This window comes from Triticum urartu, chromosome 2A (assembly GCF_056163025.1).
Source record: "Triticum urartu cultivar PI428250 chromosome 2A, HENAU_Tu73, whole genome shotgun sequence".
Classification (NCBI taxonomy): Eukaryota; Viridiplantae; Streptophyta; class Magnoliopsida; order Poales; family Poaceae; genus Triticum; species Triticum urartu.
In genome coordinates, this window is record NC_141874.1 from 14,046,476 (window position 1) to 14,065,076 (window position 18,601).

Here is an 18,601-nt window from a genome sequence, read left to right on the forward strand (position 1 = left end):
ATCAGGATTTCTCCTCTCCTTCTGAATAACCGACTTCTCCAAAGCCACTAGGTCTGCCAGATAGTCATCTGCCAAAGCCTATGTACAGCGCGTCATAGAGCAATCTAGGAGGGAATGGCGCCATGAGTCCTCTCGGCCACACAGTTTACATGAATTTGCCGTTCCCATATGCCGGTGCTGATGGAGGTCTGTTGTTGGCAGTGACTGTTGTGACAATCTCCAGATGAAAACTTTGATTTTAGATGGTATAGTAAGTTTCCACAACTTGGTCCATTCTTTCCGTGCCTGCTGCATGTAGGATGTCTCGGCAGTACCATCTAACCAATTTCCCCTCCTTATCTATGTAGTATCTTCTAACATTCGGTATGCAGAGCAAATCGAAAAAATTTCCTTGCACTCGAAGTGCCATGCCCAAAAATCCTGTATGCCGCTGGTACAGAGGGATGCTGAGGATGGCATCTGTGTCCATTGGCTGAAAAGTTTGCCTCACCAGGGGCACGTTCCAAGTAGCATCGATGTGATTAATCAGTTTGTGAACCATCTGTGGAGGGTTTTGTGTAAGTGGTAAAAGCGGCCTAGGTACCCAGTTACAGTCCCATATTGGCATGGAAAGGCCATCCCCAATGCGCTTAATTAAGCTTTGTTGTAAAACGTATTTGCCATCAACTATTGCACGCCATATTTGTGATGGATTCAAGCCCAGGTGAGCTTCCAAGATTTCTGTGGTTGGGTAGTAAACAACCTTCAGTATACTGGTGCTTAATGATGATGGGTCTTGCAGGAGTCATTGGGCACTTGTAATGCTTGCTTCACAACTTATCTAGTAGTACTAGGGCATCACTAACTGAAGAAGATCAAATACTTATTTCTCTTTACTCTCTGTTCTGAAGCAAGACAGTAATAATTCAACAAGTTTTACACCTCATTTTCCCTTCCACACTCGCCTTGACGAACAGCAGGCTATCATCTGCAAACTGAAGATGGTTCACTAGGGGAGTCGATGAGACCACCTTAATGTCACTTAAGTTCGACGACTTATTAGATTTCAATAGGAACGAAAGGCCCTCCGGTGCTATTAAGAAAATATAAGGTCGAATTGGATCTCCCTGTCGAATACCACGTGATGGTTTAAATTCCTCCAAACTTTTTCCATCAAATAGAACTGAAAAGGAAACTGATCTGACCATACCCATAATAACAGATACCCAATGTTGGTTGAAGCCTAGTTTGAGCATGATGGCCTCCAAGTACTGCCATTCCACTCTATCATATGCTTTCATCATATCCAGTTTTAGAGCTGCAAAACATTTTTTCTTTGCCCTGTTTCTTTTCATAAAGTGTAAGCACTCATAGGTTGATATGATATTGTCTGTAATTAGCCTTCCAGGAGCATAGGCTGATTGTTCAACATAGATAATGTCCGTCATGATAACTTTCAACCGGTTAGCAATAACTTTAAATGCAATCTTGTAGAGAACATTGCATAAGCTGATGGGTCTGAATTGAGAAAGTAGAGTAGGATTGTCTACCTCTGTAATAAGGACCAAAACTGTCTCATTAATGGCCTCTGCACTCTCCTCTCCCTTCATAGTTCTAAGGACTGCATTCGCCAAAACCCTAAGGCCGGGCGGACGGACCCGTCGTCCCCTTGTTCAGCTCGGGGTATGGCACTAGGAGACCGGAGCGGATCATGTACCGGACAGGTGGGAGAAACTCAACGGCGATAGGTAGAGCTAGACTCCTACCCTTTTTCCTGGACCGCGCCCTGCTGCTTAGTTAGATGCTCTCTCCATATCCCCAACGGGCTAGGTTTGTAATGGGCCAGCCCATGTAGCTTTAACCATTTTCATTTCCATTCGATTTTGGCAAGCTTTTGACCTTTTTTAGAATTTTTTTTACTATTTTCACTTTGTTTGTCCTTTTCTCCTTTTTTTAATTTACCTCTTATCTCTAAACAAAATAATATTTATTTTCCAAAAAATATGAATATTTTTGAATATTTGAATATTTTCTAAATTCCTAGACTATTTTAAATGCATGAGCATTTTTTATTAAGATTTTAAAATTTTATCAAAAAATCTAATATGTGATTTTTTCAGCTATGCATAATTGTTTTCAACCTGCAATCATTTTTGAAATTCACAAACAAAAGATCCTGATGAATGCAGGAATCTTTGAAAAAAAACTAAAAATCACGCTACCATGCTACGAACTCGGTGGCCGGGCCGAGGCTGACAAGGCCAGCAAGGATGGTGGCAGTGGCATCCAACCTGTGCATGGACCAGTAGCAGGAGTTGGCCATGCGGCAGACCTTGGACGCCTGCATTGCATCGAGGCGACTGGTGTTGGCTTGATGCCGTCAACGGTCGCACGGAAGCTCCCCAATGGCGTGTGCAACATGCTTCAAGGCGGTGGCTTAGGCTAAGTAATCTCACAACTCCTCTCCCATGCTGGCGTCGACCCTATCCTCCACGTGTCGGTCCACGCAGTTGGTGTGGAGCGCCTCCTCGACGTCAATTCAGAGGAAGCATCACGAGAATCGACGCTTCAGCCAGTACTGACCTGCTTCGGCAGAGAAGGGCTTGAGGACCTCTGCCCCGCCCCAATGAATTGATCGTGAGGAGCAGATGATGAGTGAGTTAGAGCCTATCAAATGTTCAAAATCACTCACAGGCACGATTAAACCGGTTTGTCAAGTTTGAAGTGCAGTCATATGATATTAGAGTTTAGGGGGGTTTGATCTACCAAAGGGATTTGAGGGTGAAAACTATACTTTCCTCTTTCTAGAACGCCCAAGCCATGGAGGGCTCCTCTTTAGCGCTTGAGGCGTTGGGAAACTCTAGGGCGCTCACATGATTCACGCGGGTTGCGGCCCATTAGCACGCTATCTCTTTTTGGCTCGGTCGGCCAGCTCGCTCATTCGCTGGTTTTCGCTAACGTCGCCACGTTCATCGAGCATAGACCTAGCCATTGACCAAGGCCATTGACCATTGATTACTCTGAAAAAGTTCATGAAATTATAAATAAAAATCACAAATTCAAAAAATTCCCATTGGTTGAAAAAAGTTTAAGAATTTGGGAAAATGTTTATGGATTCGAAAAAGTTCATAAATTTTGAAACAATTCAGGAATTTGGAAAAACTTTGTGAGATGGAATAAGTTCAAGATTTAATATATTTTTTGGAAAAAGTTCAAGAATTTAAAATAAGTTCACGACTAGGAAAAGTTCATAATTTCAATAAATTTTGCAAATATGAAAAAAAAATAGAATTAGTTTTTTGGAAAGAAGTTCATATAAATTTAAGAAACACAAGACTTAGAAAGAGTTCACGATTTTGAAAAAAGTTCACTCATTTCAAAATAAATCAGGAAAATGGAAAAAAGAAAAACAACAAAAAAGAAAGAAAATAAAACCAAAGAGTAACCAGCCAACACGAAACACATAAATCCCATACAAAAAAGTACACTGCTTCATATGGGCCGGCCTGTTCGTTCCGAGGGGGTGTGCGCCAGTTGCCAAATGGAGTTTAATGGGTGCATATGACGCCAGATCTGGTTTGGGCAAGCCATGGTCCATCCTACTTCCTTCGACCATAAAACGACGTGGGAGACTGTTATCCCAACAACAGCTCTATTATGGTCCAGCAAACGAGTGGCATGTTAAGATTTTTATTTTGTTATTTTGGGAAAATGTGTCAATTATTTATATAATAGCAATATTATTATATCCATTTTTCTTGAAATATATTATGAAACTAAATCATATGTTCAACTAGAATATATATCCCATATTTAAATTCAAGTTATTAAAGAAGTTCATATAATGAAAAAAATCATGTGTTTTCCTGCGAAATGTTCACATTTCAAGAAAATGTTCATGCATGAGGAAAAAGCTTATGACTAAAAATGGACATGAGCAATTAGACCTATGCAAGCGTGTTTCCACAAAATATATGAAAAAATAGAAATAAAAAACAAAACAAAATAGGTTGAAATTGGAGAAAAACTGGATGAAAAAGTAGAAAAGACAGACCAATGGAATCGATAATGGGCCAGCCCAACCTAACATATATATACCTTATGTACAGATGACGATGCAAATCCGCTAACTTTGCATTTGGCATGTGTGGAGGAGGAGTCCCGCGTGAGGATGGAGGAAGGTGGCGAGGCAATGACGGGATGAGGGCACTAGGAGGAGCTGGAGGCTGCGACCAGGTCGTTGCCACGGAGTTCATGAAGGTTGACCGCCCTCTTCTTCTCTTGTTCAACTATTTATGCTTATTTAGTGTAGTGCTACTTGAATCTATTGGGATTGTGGAATTTTTGCCATGGTTTGTATGTGAGCGTGGTCGCATTTGATTTAAAAATGCAGGGACACACACTTGAAATAGAACATCTGATGTAGGAATTGCCATGGGCAAATAGAACGACAAAATTGCCACTTTCTGGATTTTAACATCGGGTGTCATTATGAAGTTGCCACACAAATTCAGTTTATCACCCATGAAAATTGCGATGTCATTAGTTATATACTTATCACTTTGTCCTATAGAGTTTTTCTACTATTTTTGCCATGACCTATTGAGAAATTGCAAAATCAAAATACCATGTCACCTAGAATATAAAGCGGCCATGGCACATACAACAAAAGAGCCATAACACCTATACTTAAACTACATATGACCTAATAAAAAACGAAACTACCATGACCCTTTGGAATTGATGTTCTGAAGTTTCGTTGTGGAGTTTCAGGTCATTCCGAGAACTTTTTTTTCTGCACATAAAACAACATCATGGCAATTCTGCTGAAAACAGCGTCAGTACGGGTTAGTTCCATTCAAATCATACAAGTTAGAGTCCAAAACAAGGGCAAAAGTGTTTGGAAAAGTACATACAACGGAGACGTATCAGCTCCCCCAAGCATAAACCCTTGCTTGTCCTCAAGCAATTCAGTTGACAAACTGAAAGAGAAAAGGAAAAACTTTTACAAACTCTGTTTGCTCTTGTTGTTGTAACATGAAAAGACAGCATTCAAGTTTCAGCAAATATTTTGAACTAACCATACTAACAATAACACATAGGTCTCACAATTACTCATATCAATAGCATAATCAGCTAGCGAGCTATAATAACAAAACTCGGATGACAACACTTTCTCAAAATAATCATAACATGATATAACAAAATAGTATCTCTCTAGCCCTTTCTGAGACCGCAAAACATAAATGCAGAGCACCTTTAAAGATCAAGGACTGACTAAACATTGTAATTCATGGTAAAAGACATCCAGGCAAGTCATACCCAATATAAACCAATAATAATGAATGCAAATGACAGTGTGCTCTCTAGCGGGTGCTTTTTAATAAGAAGGATGATGACTCAACATAAAAGTAAATAGATAGGCCCTTCGCAGAGGGAAGCAGGGATTTGTAGAGGTGCCAGAGCTTGGTTTTAAAATAGAGATTGAATAACATTTTGAGCGGCATACTTTTGCTGTCAACGTAACAACTATGAGATGGCTGTATCCTCCATACTACATGCATTATAGGCAGTTCCCAAACAGAATGGTAAAGGTTTATACTCCCCCAACCACCAACAAGCATCAATCCATGGCTTGCTCGAAACAACGAGTGCCTCCAACATACAACAGCCCTAGGGGAGTTTTGTTTGATTATTTTGATTTTCTTTGATCTTTTTGGATCATGGGACTGGGCATCCCGGCCTTTCTCGTGAATTAGGAGCGGAGTCCACTACTCCTCTTGAGAATAACCCACCTAGCATGGAAGATGTAGGCAGCCCTAGTTGAAACATGAGCTGCTCGAGCATACAAAACAGAATTTCATTTGAAGGTTAAGAGTTTGGCACATACAAATTTACTTGGAACGGCAGGTAAATACCGCATATAGGTAGGTATAGTGGACTCATATGGAACAACTTTGGGGTTTAAGGAGTTTGGATGCACAAGCAGTATTCCCGCTTAGTACAGGTGAAGGCTAGCAAAAGACTGGGAAGCGACCAACTGAGAGAGCGACAACAGTCGTAAACATGCATTAAAATTAATTTACACCGAATACAAGCATGAGTAGGATATAATCTACCATGAACATAAATATCATGAATGCTATGTTGATTTGATTCAACTACATGCGTGAACATGTGCCAAGTCTAGTCACTCAATTCATTTAAAGGAGGATACCATCCCATCATACCACATCATAATCATTCTAATAGCATGTTGGCACGTAAGGTAAACCATTATAACTCATAGCTAATCAAGCATGGCACAAGCAACTATAATCTCTAAATGTCATTGTAAATATGCAATGATGAATCATCATATTTACAAAAACAAGAGAGGTCGAATTCATACCAGCTTTTCTCATCCCAATAAGTCCATCATATATCATCATTATTGCCTTTCACTTGCACGACCGAACGATGTGTATAATAATAAGAGTGCACGTGCATTGGACTAAGCTGGAATCTGCAAGCATTCAACTCAAGAGAGAAGACAAGTAATATGGGCTCTAAGTTAAATAAACAATCATGCATGTATGAGCCACTAAGCATTTTCAATATAGTCTTCTCGACCCCAAAGAAAAGAAAGAAAACTATTTACACGGGAAAGCTCCCAACAAGCAAAAGAAGAACGGGAAATATTTTTGGGTTTTCTTTTTAATTACTACAGCAAAGAAATAAACTACTACTATTTTTTTGTTTTTTTAAGGTTTATTAAACACACAAGAAGAAAGCAGGAAAAAGAAAATAAACTAGCATGGATATTACAGTGAAAGAGTATGAGCACCGACATCTAGCAATGAGTGTGTGTGAACATGAATGTAATGTCGGTGAGAAATACGTACTCCCCCAAGCTTAGGCTTTTGGCCTAAGTTGGTCTATTGCCAGGGATAGCCTGGCGGATACCCGTAGGTGAAGCTGGGTCATACTGCGATGAAGAAGACTCTGACTGCCACTGGGTGGCAACCACCTCTGGATCCCAAGAATAAACAGACTGTCGTGGAGGCTCATCTTGTGGCTCCGATTCCGGGGCTGGTATAGGATTCCGATAGGCTTGAATGGCCGCCCACGGAACAATGTGAGGACCTACAGACAAGTTAAACAAAGAGGGAGCAGGCAAAGTAATAGTCTCAAGGTGATGTTTATCAAAGTATAATTTATATTTGAGCTCCCCTTCACGACTCTTAACAAGAAAGTCATGCGCTAGCATACTCTTATAATCTAAATAAGCACGGGGCAACGATGTTTCTTCCTTCTCCTCATGCCTAATACGTATTTCAAAATATTCAGCTAGGCATGAAGCATAAATGCCTCCAAAGATGGGGCCCTTAGTACGATTCAGACTTAAACATCTAGCAACAATTCCACCCATACTAACAGAGTTATTGTGGTGTAAACCATGGAACAAAATAATAATATCAGGAACACTAAGGTTTCCACAGTTCCCACGTCCAATCAAGCAACGACTAGAAAATAAGGCAAAGTAGTGTAAAACAGGAAAATGTATGCTAGTAATCCTTGCATCCGAAACCTTCCTGGTTTCTCCCACAGAGATAGTGTTAATAAAAGCTTCTACTTCGTTACGGTGTGGTTCATCCAAGGTGCCTTCAAAGGGTATTTTGCAAACCTCGCAAAATTCAGCTAATGGCATCTCCTTAACAATGTCATATAAATGAAACTCTACTGATGGAGGTGATTTCTTAGGGAAAAAGTAGAAGTTTTGCACAAAAGTATTTGTGAGTAAGAGATACTGATGACGTTGGTCACGGAGGAAGTCGGTGAGGCCAGCATTCTCAATCAATAAATAGAAATCCTCATAAATCCCGGCTCTCCTCAAGAAGTCATCAGAAGGCCATTCACACGGCCGGACCTCCGCGGTGCGAGGCAAATTAAATTTGGGCTTCTGCTCTTCTTCCTTTTGGTTTTCCTTCGAGCTTCGGCTCGACGAGCCCCTTAAAAGTCTCTTCATTATTTTCTGAAATAATCTGAAATTTTTAGTAACTTCAAATAAAAGTGAACCAACTTCAATAAAATCGATAGCAACAACTCCCACAAGTGCCTAGAGCCTATATCAAGCATTAGAACTACTTGGAACCATATAAGTTTGACATGCAAGCTCAAGAACATGGTCACCTATGCAGCACAAATTTGCAATGAGTAAAGCACTAGAACAAAAACTAATTGGACCAATGGAGGAGTCACATACCAAGGAACAATCTCCCCAAGCAGTTTTGCGAGAGGTGCTTTAAGCAAGGAGATCGAAAATCACAGCAACGGGGGATGGAACTCGTGCTTGAGTTGGTTTTTCGTGTTTGTGTGAAAAGGAGGAAGAAGATGGGTGCAGGGATAAGTGGAGGAGGGCCACCATGGGCCCATGAGGCAGGGGGCGCGCCCAGGGTGGTAGGGCGCGCCCTCCACCCTCGTGGCTAGGTGGCAGCTCCCCCCGCGGTAATTTTTGTACGGTAAATCCTCAAATATTCCCGAAAAATCATATTAAATTGGCATGGCATTTTGAGGACTTTTATTTTCGGGATATTTTTATATTGCACGGATAAGTCAGGAGACAGACGGAAAAATACTATTTTACTTTATTTCTACTAAATAACAGAAAATATAAAGAGGGTATAGAAGGTTGTGCTTCTAGTTTCATCCATCTCGTGATCATCAAAATGAACCCACTAACAAGGTTGATCGAGTCTTGTTAACAAACTCATTCCGAATAATCACGGAACAGGAGAATTTCGAATAACACTAAGTTACCTCAACGGGGATATGAAAATCCCCAACAATAAGAATATCATACTTTTTCTTGACAGGAGGGAGAGGAAATTCAAAACCTCCAAATATAATCGATGGAATTTTTCCAATAGAGTTGATACTATAAACTTGAGGTTGTTTCCTCGGAAAGTGTATCGTGTGCTCATTACCATTAACATGAGAAGTGACATTGCCTTTGTTGCAATCAATAACAGCCCCTGCAGTATTAAGGAAAAGTCTTCCAAGATTAATAGACATACTATCATCCTCGGGAATATCAAGAATAACAAAGTCTGTTAAAATAGTTACGTTCGCAACTACAACAGGCACATCCTCACAAATACCGACAGGTATAGCAGTTGATTTATCAGCCATTTGCAAAGATATTTCAGTAGGTGTCAACTTATTCAAGTCAAGTCTACGATATAAAGAGAGAGGCATAACACTAACACTGGCTCCAAGATCACATAAAGCATTTTTAACATAATTTCTCTTAATGGAGCATGGTATAGTAGGCACTCCTGGATCTCCAAGTTTCTTTGGTATTCCACCCTTAAAAGTATAATTAGCAAGCATGGTGGAAATTTCAGCTTCCGGTATCTTTCTTTTATTAGTAATGATATCCTTCATATACTTAGCAGAAGGATTTGTTTTGAGCACATCAGTTAATCGCATACGCAAAAAGATGGGTCTAATCATTTCAGCAAAGCGCTCAAAATCCTCATCGTCCTTTTTCTTGGATGGTTTCAAAGGAAAAGGCATGGGTTTCTGAACCCATGGTTCCCTTTCTTTACCATGTTTCCTAGCAACGAAGTCTCTTGTATCATAACGTTGATTCCTTGATTGTGGGTTATCAAGATCAACAGCAGGTTCAATCTCTACATCATTGTCTTTGCTAGGTTGAGCATCAACATGCACATTATCATTAACATTTTCACTAGGTTCATGTTCGTCACCTGATTGTGTTTCAGCATCAGAAATAGAGATATCATTTGGATTCTCAGGTGGTTTAGCAATAGGTTCACTAGAAGTTTGCAAAGTCCTATCATTTTTCTTTTTCTTCCTTTTAGAAGAACTAGGTACATCAATATTATTTCTCTGAGAATCTTGCTCGATTCTCTTAGGGTGGCCTTCAGGATACAAAGGTTCCTAAGTCATTCTACCAGTTCTAGTAGCCACTCTAACAGCATAATCATTTTTCTGACTATTCATTTCATCAAGCACTTCTTTTTGAGCTTTAAGTACTTGTTCTACTTGAGTGGTAACCATAGAAGCATGTTTGCTAACAAGTTTAAGTTCACCTCTAATATTAGCCATATAATCACCCAAGCGTTTAATCATAAAGGTATTCTGTTTTAATTCTCTACCAAAATAAGCATTAAAGTCATCTTGCTTAAACATAAAGTCATCAAACTCATCCAAGCACTGACTAGCAATTTTAGTAGGAGGGACTTCAGCTTTATCATATCTATAAAGAGAATTTACCTTTACTACCTGTGCCAGGATATCGGGATCAGGAGGTTATTCAATGAATAAGGAATTGAGATCATATACTTCTTCAACAGGCGGTAAATTAAGGCCGTGTATTTCTTCAATAGGAGGTAAATTCTTAATATCTTCAACTTTAATACCTTTTTCTTTCATAGATTTCTTTGCCTCTTGCATATCTTCGGGACTGAGAAATAGAACACCTCTCTTCTTCGGTGTTGGTTTAGGAATAGGCCCAGTAATTGGCTCAGGAGCTGGCTCGGGAGTTGGCTCAGGAGGTGCCCATTTATTTTCATTTGTCAACATATTATTCAATAGAATTTCAGCTTCATCCAGTGTTCTTTCCCTGAAAAGATAACCAGCACAACTATCCAGGTAATCTCTGGAAGCATCAGTTAGTCCATTATAAAAGATATCAAGCATTTCAGGTTTCTTAAGAGGATGATCAGGCAAAGCATTAAGTAACTTGAGAAGCCTCCCCCAAGCTAGTGGGAGACACTCTTCTTCAATTTGCACGAAGTTGTATATTTCCCTCAAAGCAGCTTGTTTCTTATGAGCAGGGAAATATTTAGCAGAAAAGTAATAAATCATATCCTGGGGACTACGCACACAACCAGGATCAAGAGAATTAAACCATATCTTAGCATCACCCTTTAATGAGAACGGAAATATTTTGAGTAAATAAAGGTAGCGCGATCTCTCATCATTAGTAAAAAGGGCGGCTATATCATTTAACTTAGTAAGATGTGCCACAACAGTTTCAGATTCATAGCCATAGAAAGGATCAGATTCAACCAAAGTAATTATATCTGGATCAACAGAAAATTCATAATAATCCTTATCGGGAACACAGATAGGTGAAGTAGCAAAAGCAGGGTCGGTTCTCATTCTATCTCTAAGAGATTCTTTACCCCATTTAACTAGCAACCTCTTAAGTTCGTATCTATCCTGGCAAGCAAAAATAGCTGCAGAAGATTCTGCATCAAAAAGATAACCCTCAGGAATAGCAGGCATATTTTCATCATCACTCTCATCATTGTATTCAGATTCAATAATTTCTCTTTCTCTAGACCTAGCAATTTTCTCATCAAGGAATTCACCAAGGGGCATAGTAGTATCAAGCATAGAAGTAGTTTCATCATAAGTATCATGCATAGCAGAAGTGGCATCATCAATAACATGCGACATATCAGAATTCATAGCAGTAGCAGGTTTAGGTGTCCCAAGCTTACTTATAACGGAAGGAGAATCTAGTGCAGAGCTAGATGGAAGTTCCTTACCTCCCCTCGTAGTTGAGGGCAAAATAGTAGTTCGATCGTCTTTCAAGTTCTTCATAGTGTCCAGCAGATATAAATCCCAAGTGACTCAAAGAATAGAGCTATGCTCCCCGGCAACGATGCCAGAAAAAGGTCTTGATAACCCACAAGTATAGGGGATCGCAACAGTTTTTGAGGGTAGAGTATTCAACCCAAATTTATTGATTCGATGCAAGGGGAGCCAAAGAATATTTTCAAGTATTAGCAGCTGAGTTGTCAATTCAACCACACCTGAAACTTAGTATCTGCAGCAAAGTGTTTAGTAGCAAAGTAATATGATAGTGGTGGTAACAGTAACAAAAGTAAAGACAGCCAAAGTAATGTTTTTTGGTATTTTGTAGTGATTGTAACAGTAGCAACGGAAAAGTAAATAAGCGAGAACCAGTATATGGAAAACTCGTAGGCACCGGATTAGTGATGGATAATTATGCTGGATGCAGTTCATCATGTAACAGTCATAACATAGGGTGACACAGAACTAGCTCCAATTCATCAATGTAATGTAGGCATGTATTCCGTATATAGTCATACATGCTTATGGAAAAGAACTTGCATGACATCTTTTGTCCTACCCTCCCGTGGCAGCGGGGTCCTATTGGAAACTAAGGGATATTAAGGCCTCCTTTTAATAGAGAACCAGAACAAAGCATTAACACATAGTGAATACATGAACTCCTCAAACTATGGTCATCACCGGGAGTGGTCCCGATTATTGTCACTTCGGGGTTGCCGGATCATAACACATAGTAGGTGACTATAGACTTGTAAGATAGGATCAAGAACACACATATATTCATGAAAACATAATAGGTTCAGATCTGAAATCATGGCACTCGGGCCCTAGTGACAAGCATTAAGCATAGCAAAGTCATAGCAACATCAATCTCAGAACATAGTGGATACTAGGGATCAAACCCTAACAAAACTGACTCGATTACATGATAAATCGCATCCAACCCATCACCGTCCAGCAAGCCTACGATGGAATTACTCACGCACGGCGGTGAGCATCATGAAATTGGTGATGGAGGATGGTTGATGATGACGACGGCGACGAATCCCCCTCTCTGGAGCCCCGAACGGACTCCAGATCAGCCCTCCCGAGAGAGATTAGGTCTTGGCGGCGGCTCCATATCGTAAAACGCGATGATTTCTTCTCTCTGATTTTTTTTCTCCCCGAAAGCCAATATATGGAGTTGGAGTTGGCGTCGGAGGGCCACCAGGGAGCCCACGAGGTAGGGGGCGCGCCCAGGAGGGGGGGCGCCCCCCACCCTCGTGAACAGGGTGTGGGCCCCCTGGCCTTCATCTTTGGCGAGGATTTTTTATTATTTTTCCTAAGATGTTCCTGGAGTTTCAGGTCATTCCGAGAACTTTTGTTTTCTGCACATAAAACAATATCATGCCAATTCTGCTGAAAACAGCGTCAGTCCGGGTTAGTTCCATTCAAACCATACAAGTTAGAGAGAAGAAATCATCGCGTTTTATGATACGGAGCCGCCGCCAAGCCCTAATCTCTCTCGGGGGCTGATCTGGAGTCCGTTCGGGGCTCCGGAGAGGGGGATTCGTCGCCGTCGTCATCATCAACCATCCTCCATCACCAATTTCATGATGCTCACCGCCGTGCGTGAGTAATTCCATCGTAGGCTTGCTGGACGGTCATGGGTTGGATGAGATTTATCATGTAATTGAGTTAGTTTTGTTATGGTTTGATCCCTAGTATCCACTATGTTCTGAGATTGATGTTGCTATGACTTTGCTATGCTTAATGCTTGTCACTGGGGCCCGAGTGCCATGATTTCAGATCTGAACCTATTATGTTTTCATGAATATATGTGTGTTCTTGATCCTATCTTGCAAGTCTATAGTCACCTACTATGTGTTATGATCCGGCAACCCCGAAATGAAAATAATCGGGACCACTCCCGGTGATGACCATAGTTTGAGAAGTTCATGTATTCACTATGTGCTAATGCTTTGTTCTGGTTCTCTATTAAAAGGAGGCCGTAATATCCCTTAGTTTCCAATAGGACCCCGCTGCCACGGGAGGGTAGGACAAAAGATGTCATGCAAGTTCTTTTCCATAAGCACGTATGACTATATACGGAATACATGCCTACATTACATTGATGAATTGGAGCTAGTTCTGTGTCACATGACGAACATGACTAATGTTACATGACTGTTACTTGACGAACCGCATCCGGCATAATTATCCATCACTAATCCGGTACCTACGAGCTTTCCATATACTTGTCTTGCTTATTTACTATTCCGTTGCTATTGTTACAATCACTACAAAATACCAAAAACATTACTTTTGCTGTCTTTACTTTTGTTACCGTTACCACCACTATCATATTACTTTGCTACTAAACACTTTGCTGTAGATACTAAGTTTCCAGGTGTGGTTGAATTGACAACTCATCTGCTAATACTTGAGAATATTCTTTGGCTCCCCTTGTGTTGAATCAATAAATCTGGGTTGAATACTCTACCCTCGAAAACTGTTGCGATCCTCTATACTTATGGGTTATCATGTACTAAATCAGAGAACATTAATGTACTAAAATTAATGTATTTTTAAAACACCATGCATATTACAATTGAAAAAATACATACATTCATACAAAAAACATGTAAAAAATACATACATACATATATGAACAAACATAAGAAATACATATATCTAAAAAATACATACATACATATATGAAAATATAAAAACATCTAAAAACATGTAAAAACATCTGAAAACAACGGCGGCAGCGGCGGGGCCGGCAGGGGCGCGCGGTGCTCACAAGGGCGGCGTCGGGGCGGGCAGGGGTGAGCGGCGGGCGGCGTCGGAGCGAGCAGGGGCGCGGGGAGTGGCAGCGAGGTGTCGGCGGGGCGGCAACGGCGTTGAGGCGCGACGCGGGGCGGCAACGGCGTCAGGGCGGCGCGGGGAGGTGACCGTGACGGCGCGGGGTGGCGCGCGGCGATGGCGTCGGGGCGGCGCGGGGTGGTGACGGCGCGGGGCACGGGCGGCGACGGGGGCGGCGACGGCGTCGGCGGTGTGTGAACCGGGCAGCCTGGCGGCGGCGGCAGCGCGGGCAACTGCAGAGATGAAATGAAAAACGTTAAGTCTTTGCTTATATAGCAAAGCCATTGGTCCCGGTTCGTGAAACCAACCGGGACTAATGCACCCTTTAGTCCCAGTTGGTGGCACCAACCGGGACTAAAGGGGGGCATTGGTCCTGGTTCGCAGCACTAACCGGGACTAATGCACCCCTTTAGCCCGGTTGGTGCCACCAACCGGGACCAATGGGCCTTGCACAACGGCGTGGTGGTGAGAGTTTAGTCCCACCTCGCTAGCTGAGAGAGAGCCGCACCTGTTTATAAGGTGGGATGCGCCAACCCTCTCGAGCTCCTCTCTAAAGCAGGCTTTCAGGCCTAATCTGTCTCTATGTGCCTGTGGGCCTACTGGGCTTACTACGGGCCTGAATCCTGGCCCATTGTTGGGTTTCTAGTCGTATTCAGGCCGTGGGGGCCCAGTAGGAGGCACTTTTTTTTTCTTCACTTATTGTTGCGATTTTTATTTTTTTCCAGTTTTTTTGTTTTGTTTTCTGTATTATTTATTTTCTTTTGTTTTTTGCTTTATTTTTTAATTCTTTTTGCTTTTAGTTTTAGAAAAATTATAAACTTTCTGTTAGTGCCATTAGTTTTCAAATTTGAAAACATTTTTTTTGTTTTCTTTCTTGCTTTATTTATTTTATTTTGTTTCTACTTACAACAAAATACTTATTGTTGCTATTTTTATTTTATTTTCAGTTTTGTTGTTTTGTTTTCTGCATTATTTATTTTATTTTGTTTTTTGCTTTATTTTTTATTTCTTTTTGCTTTTAAGTCAGCAAAATTATAAACTTTCTGTTAGTGCCATTAGTTTTAGAAAAGTTATAAACTTTCTGTTAGTGCCATTAGTTTTCAAATTTGAATACTTAAAATTTGAATTCTTTGAAATTTGTGTGAATCACAAGTTTGTGATTAACTTTACTAAAAAATGAACATAGATGCGCCTATAGAGAAAATTCAACCTAAATTTATAATAAATTTCTATGAATTTCAGAGAAATTCACTATGAATTTAGGTCAAATTCCTTGTATAGGGGCATCTATTTTCACTTTGAGAGGAGCTCAACAAGGCAGAGAGGGACAGGCTTATAAACCGATGTGAGCGCCCTTCGGTTGGCGAGGTGGGACTAAACTCTGAGCGCAACGAGGACCAACCCTTTAGTCCCGGTTTGTGGCACAAACCGGGACTAATGGTCATGGGCCAGGGGCGAGGCGCATTGGTCCCGGTTCGTGCGTGGTACCGGGACCAAAAGGTCCAGACGAACCGGGACCAATGGCCCACGTGGTTGCCCTCTTGAGAGTGTTCTTGGTTAGAACATAGTTGACAAGGAGCGAACCGGGATTAATGGTATTATGAGGGCCGAACCATAAGACATTAAAGCATTTCAAATGAACTCTAGAAAAGTTGAAAGTTGGCATGGTATCATAATTTCACCCACATAGCATGTGCATGTACAAAACGTACAATGGTATCATACTCGTCTGTTACAAAGTTGGCATGCTATCATCATAATAGTTGCGGGAGAAAGTCTTCACTTTTTCTTTGCTTGTGTCATTTGCTTATTGCGCCATAACCATGGATAATCTTCATCGTTTATCAGGATGCTGGGGTCAGGCTTGACTTTGAAGGGAGGAATTTCATGAAACTTTTCATAATCTTCAGACATGTCTGTCTTGCCCTCCACTCCCACGATGTCCCTTTTTCCTGAAAGAACTATGTGGCGCTTTGGCTCATCGTATGATGTATTCGCTTCCTTATCTTTTCTTTTTCTCGGTCTGGTAGACATGTCCTACACATAGATAACCTGTGCCACATCATTGGCTAGGACGAATGGTTCGTCAGTGTACCCAAGATTTTTCAGATCCACTGTTGTCATTCCGTACTGTGGGTCAACCTATACCCCGCCTCCTGACAGATTGACCCATTTGCACTTAAACAAAGGGACCTTAAAATCATGTCCGTAGTCAAGTTCCCATATGTCCACTATGTAACCATAATATGTGTCCTTTCCCCTCTCGGTTGTTGCATGAAAGCGGACACCGCTGTTTTGGTTGGTGCTCTTTTGATCTTGGTCAATCGTGTAAAATGTACTCCCATTTATCTCGTATCCTTTGTAAATCAATACAGTCAAAGATGGTCTCCTGGACAACAAGTACAGCTCATCACAAACAGTGTTGTCACCTATGAGACATGTTTCCAACCAACTGCTGAAAGTCCTAATGTGTTCACATGTAGTCCAGTCGTCGCACTGCTCCGGGTGTTTGGAGCGCAGACTGTTCTTGTGTTCATCGACATACGGGGTCACCAAGGTAGAGTTCTGTAGAACTGTGCAGTGTGCTTGAGACCAAGAATATCCGTCCCTGCATATTATTGAGTCCCTTCCAAGCGTGCCTTTTCCAGTCAGTCTCCCCTCATACCGCGATTTAGGGAGACCTATCTTCTTAAGGCCAGGAATGAAGTTAACACAAAACCCGATGACATCCTCTGTTTGATGGCTCATGGAGATGTTTCCTTCTGGCCTAGCGCGGTTACGGACATATTTCTTTAGGACTCCCAGGAACCTCTCAAAGGGGAACATATTGTGTAGAATTACGGGCCCCAGAATGACAATCTCGTCGACTAGATGAACTAGGACGTGCGTCATGATATTGAAGAATGATGGTGGGAACACCAGCTCGAAACTGACAAGACATTGCGCCACATCACTCCTTAGCCTTGGTACGATTTCTGGATCGATCACCTTCTGAGAGATTGCATTGAGGAATGCACATAGCTTCACAATGGCTAATCGGGCGTTTTCTGGTAGAAGCCCCCTCAATGCAACCGGAAGTAGTTGCATCATAATCACGTGGCAGTTATGAGACTTTAGGTTCTGAAACTTTTTCTCTGGCATATTTATTATTCCCTTTATATTCGACGAGAAGCCGGTCGGGGCCTTCATACTGAGCGGGCATTCAAAGAAGATTTCTTTCTCTTCTTTCGTAAGAGCATAGCTGGCAGGACCTTCATACTGCTTCGGAGGCATGCCGTCTTTTTCGTGCAAACGTTGCAGGTCCTCCCGTGCCTTAGGTGTATCTTTTGTCTTTTCATACACGCCCAAGAAGCCTAGCAGGTTCGCTCAAAGGTTCTTCATCACGTGCATCACGTCGATTGAAGAGCGGACCTCTAGGTATTTCTAGTAGGGTAGGTCCTAAAATATAGATTTCTTCTTCCACATGGGTGCGTGTCCCTCAGCGTCATTCGGAACAGCTAGTGCGTCGGGACCCTTTCCAAAGATTACGTGTAAATCATTGACCATAGCAAGTACGTGATCACCGGTACGCATGGCGGGCTTCTTCCGGTGATCTGCCTCGCCTTTGAAATGCTTGCCTTTCTTTCGACATTGATGGTTGGTCGGAAGAAATCGACGATGGCCCAAGTACACATTCTTCCTGCAGCTTCCCAGGTATATACTATCGGTGTCAAGTAAACAGTGCGTGCATGCGTGGTATCCCTTGTTTGTCTGTCCTGAAAGGTTACTGAGAGAGGGCCAATCATTGATGGTCACGAACAGCAACGCCTTTAGGTCAAATTCCTCCTGTCTGTGCTCATCCCACGTACGTACACCGTTTCCATTCCACAGCTGTAAAAGTTCTTCAACTAATGGCCTTAGGTACACATCAATGTCGTTGCCGGGTTGCTTAGGGCCTTGGATGAGAACTGGCATCATAATGAACTTCCGCTTCATGCACATCCAAGGAGGAAGGTTATACATACATAGAGTCACGGGCCAGGTGTTGTGATTGCTGCTCTGCTCCCCGAAAGGATTAATGCCATCCGCGCTTAAAGCAAACCATGCGTTCCTTGGGTCACTTGCAAACTCATCCCAGTACTTTCTCTCGATTTTTCTCCACTACGACCCGTCAGTGGGTGCT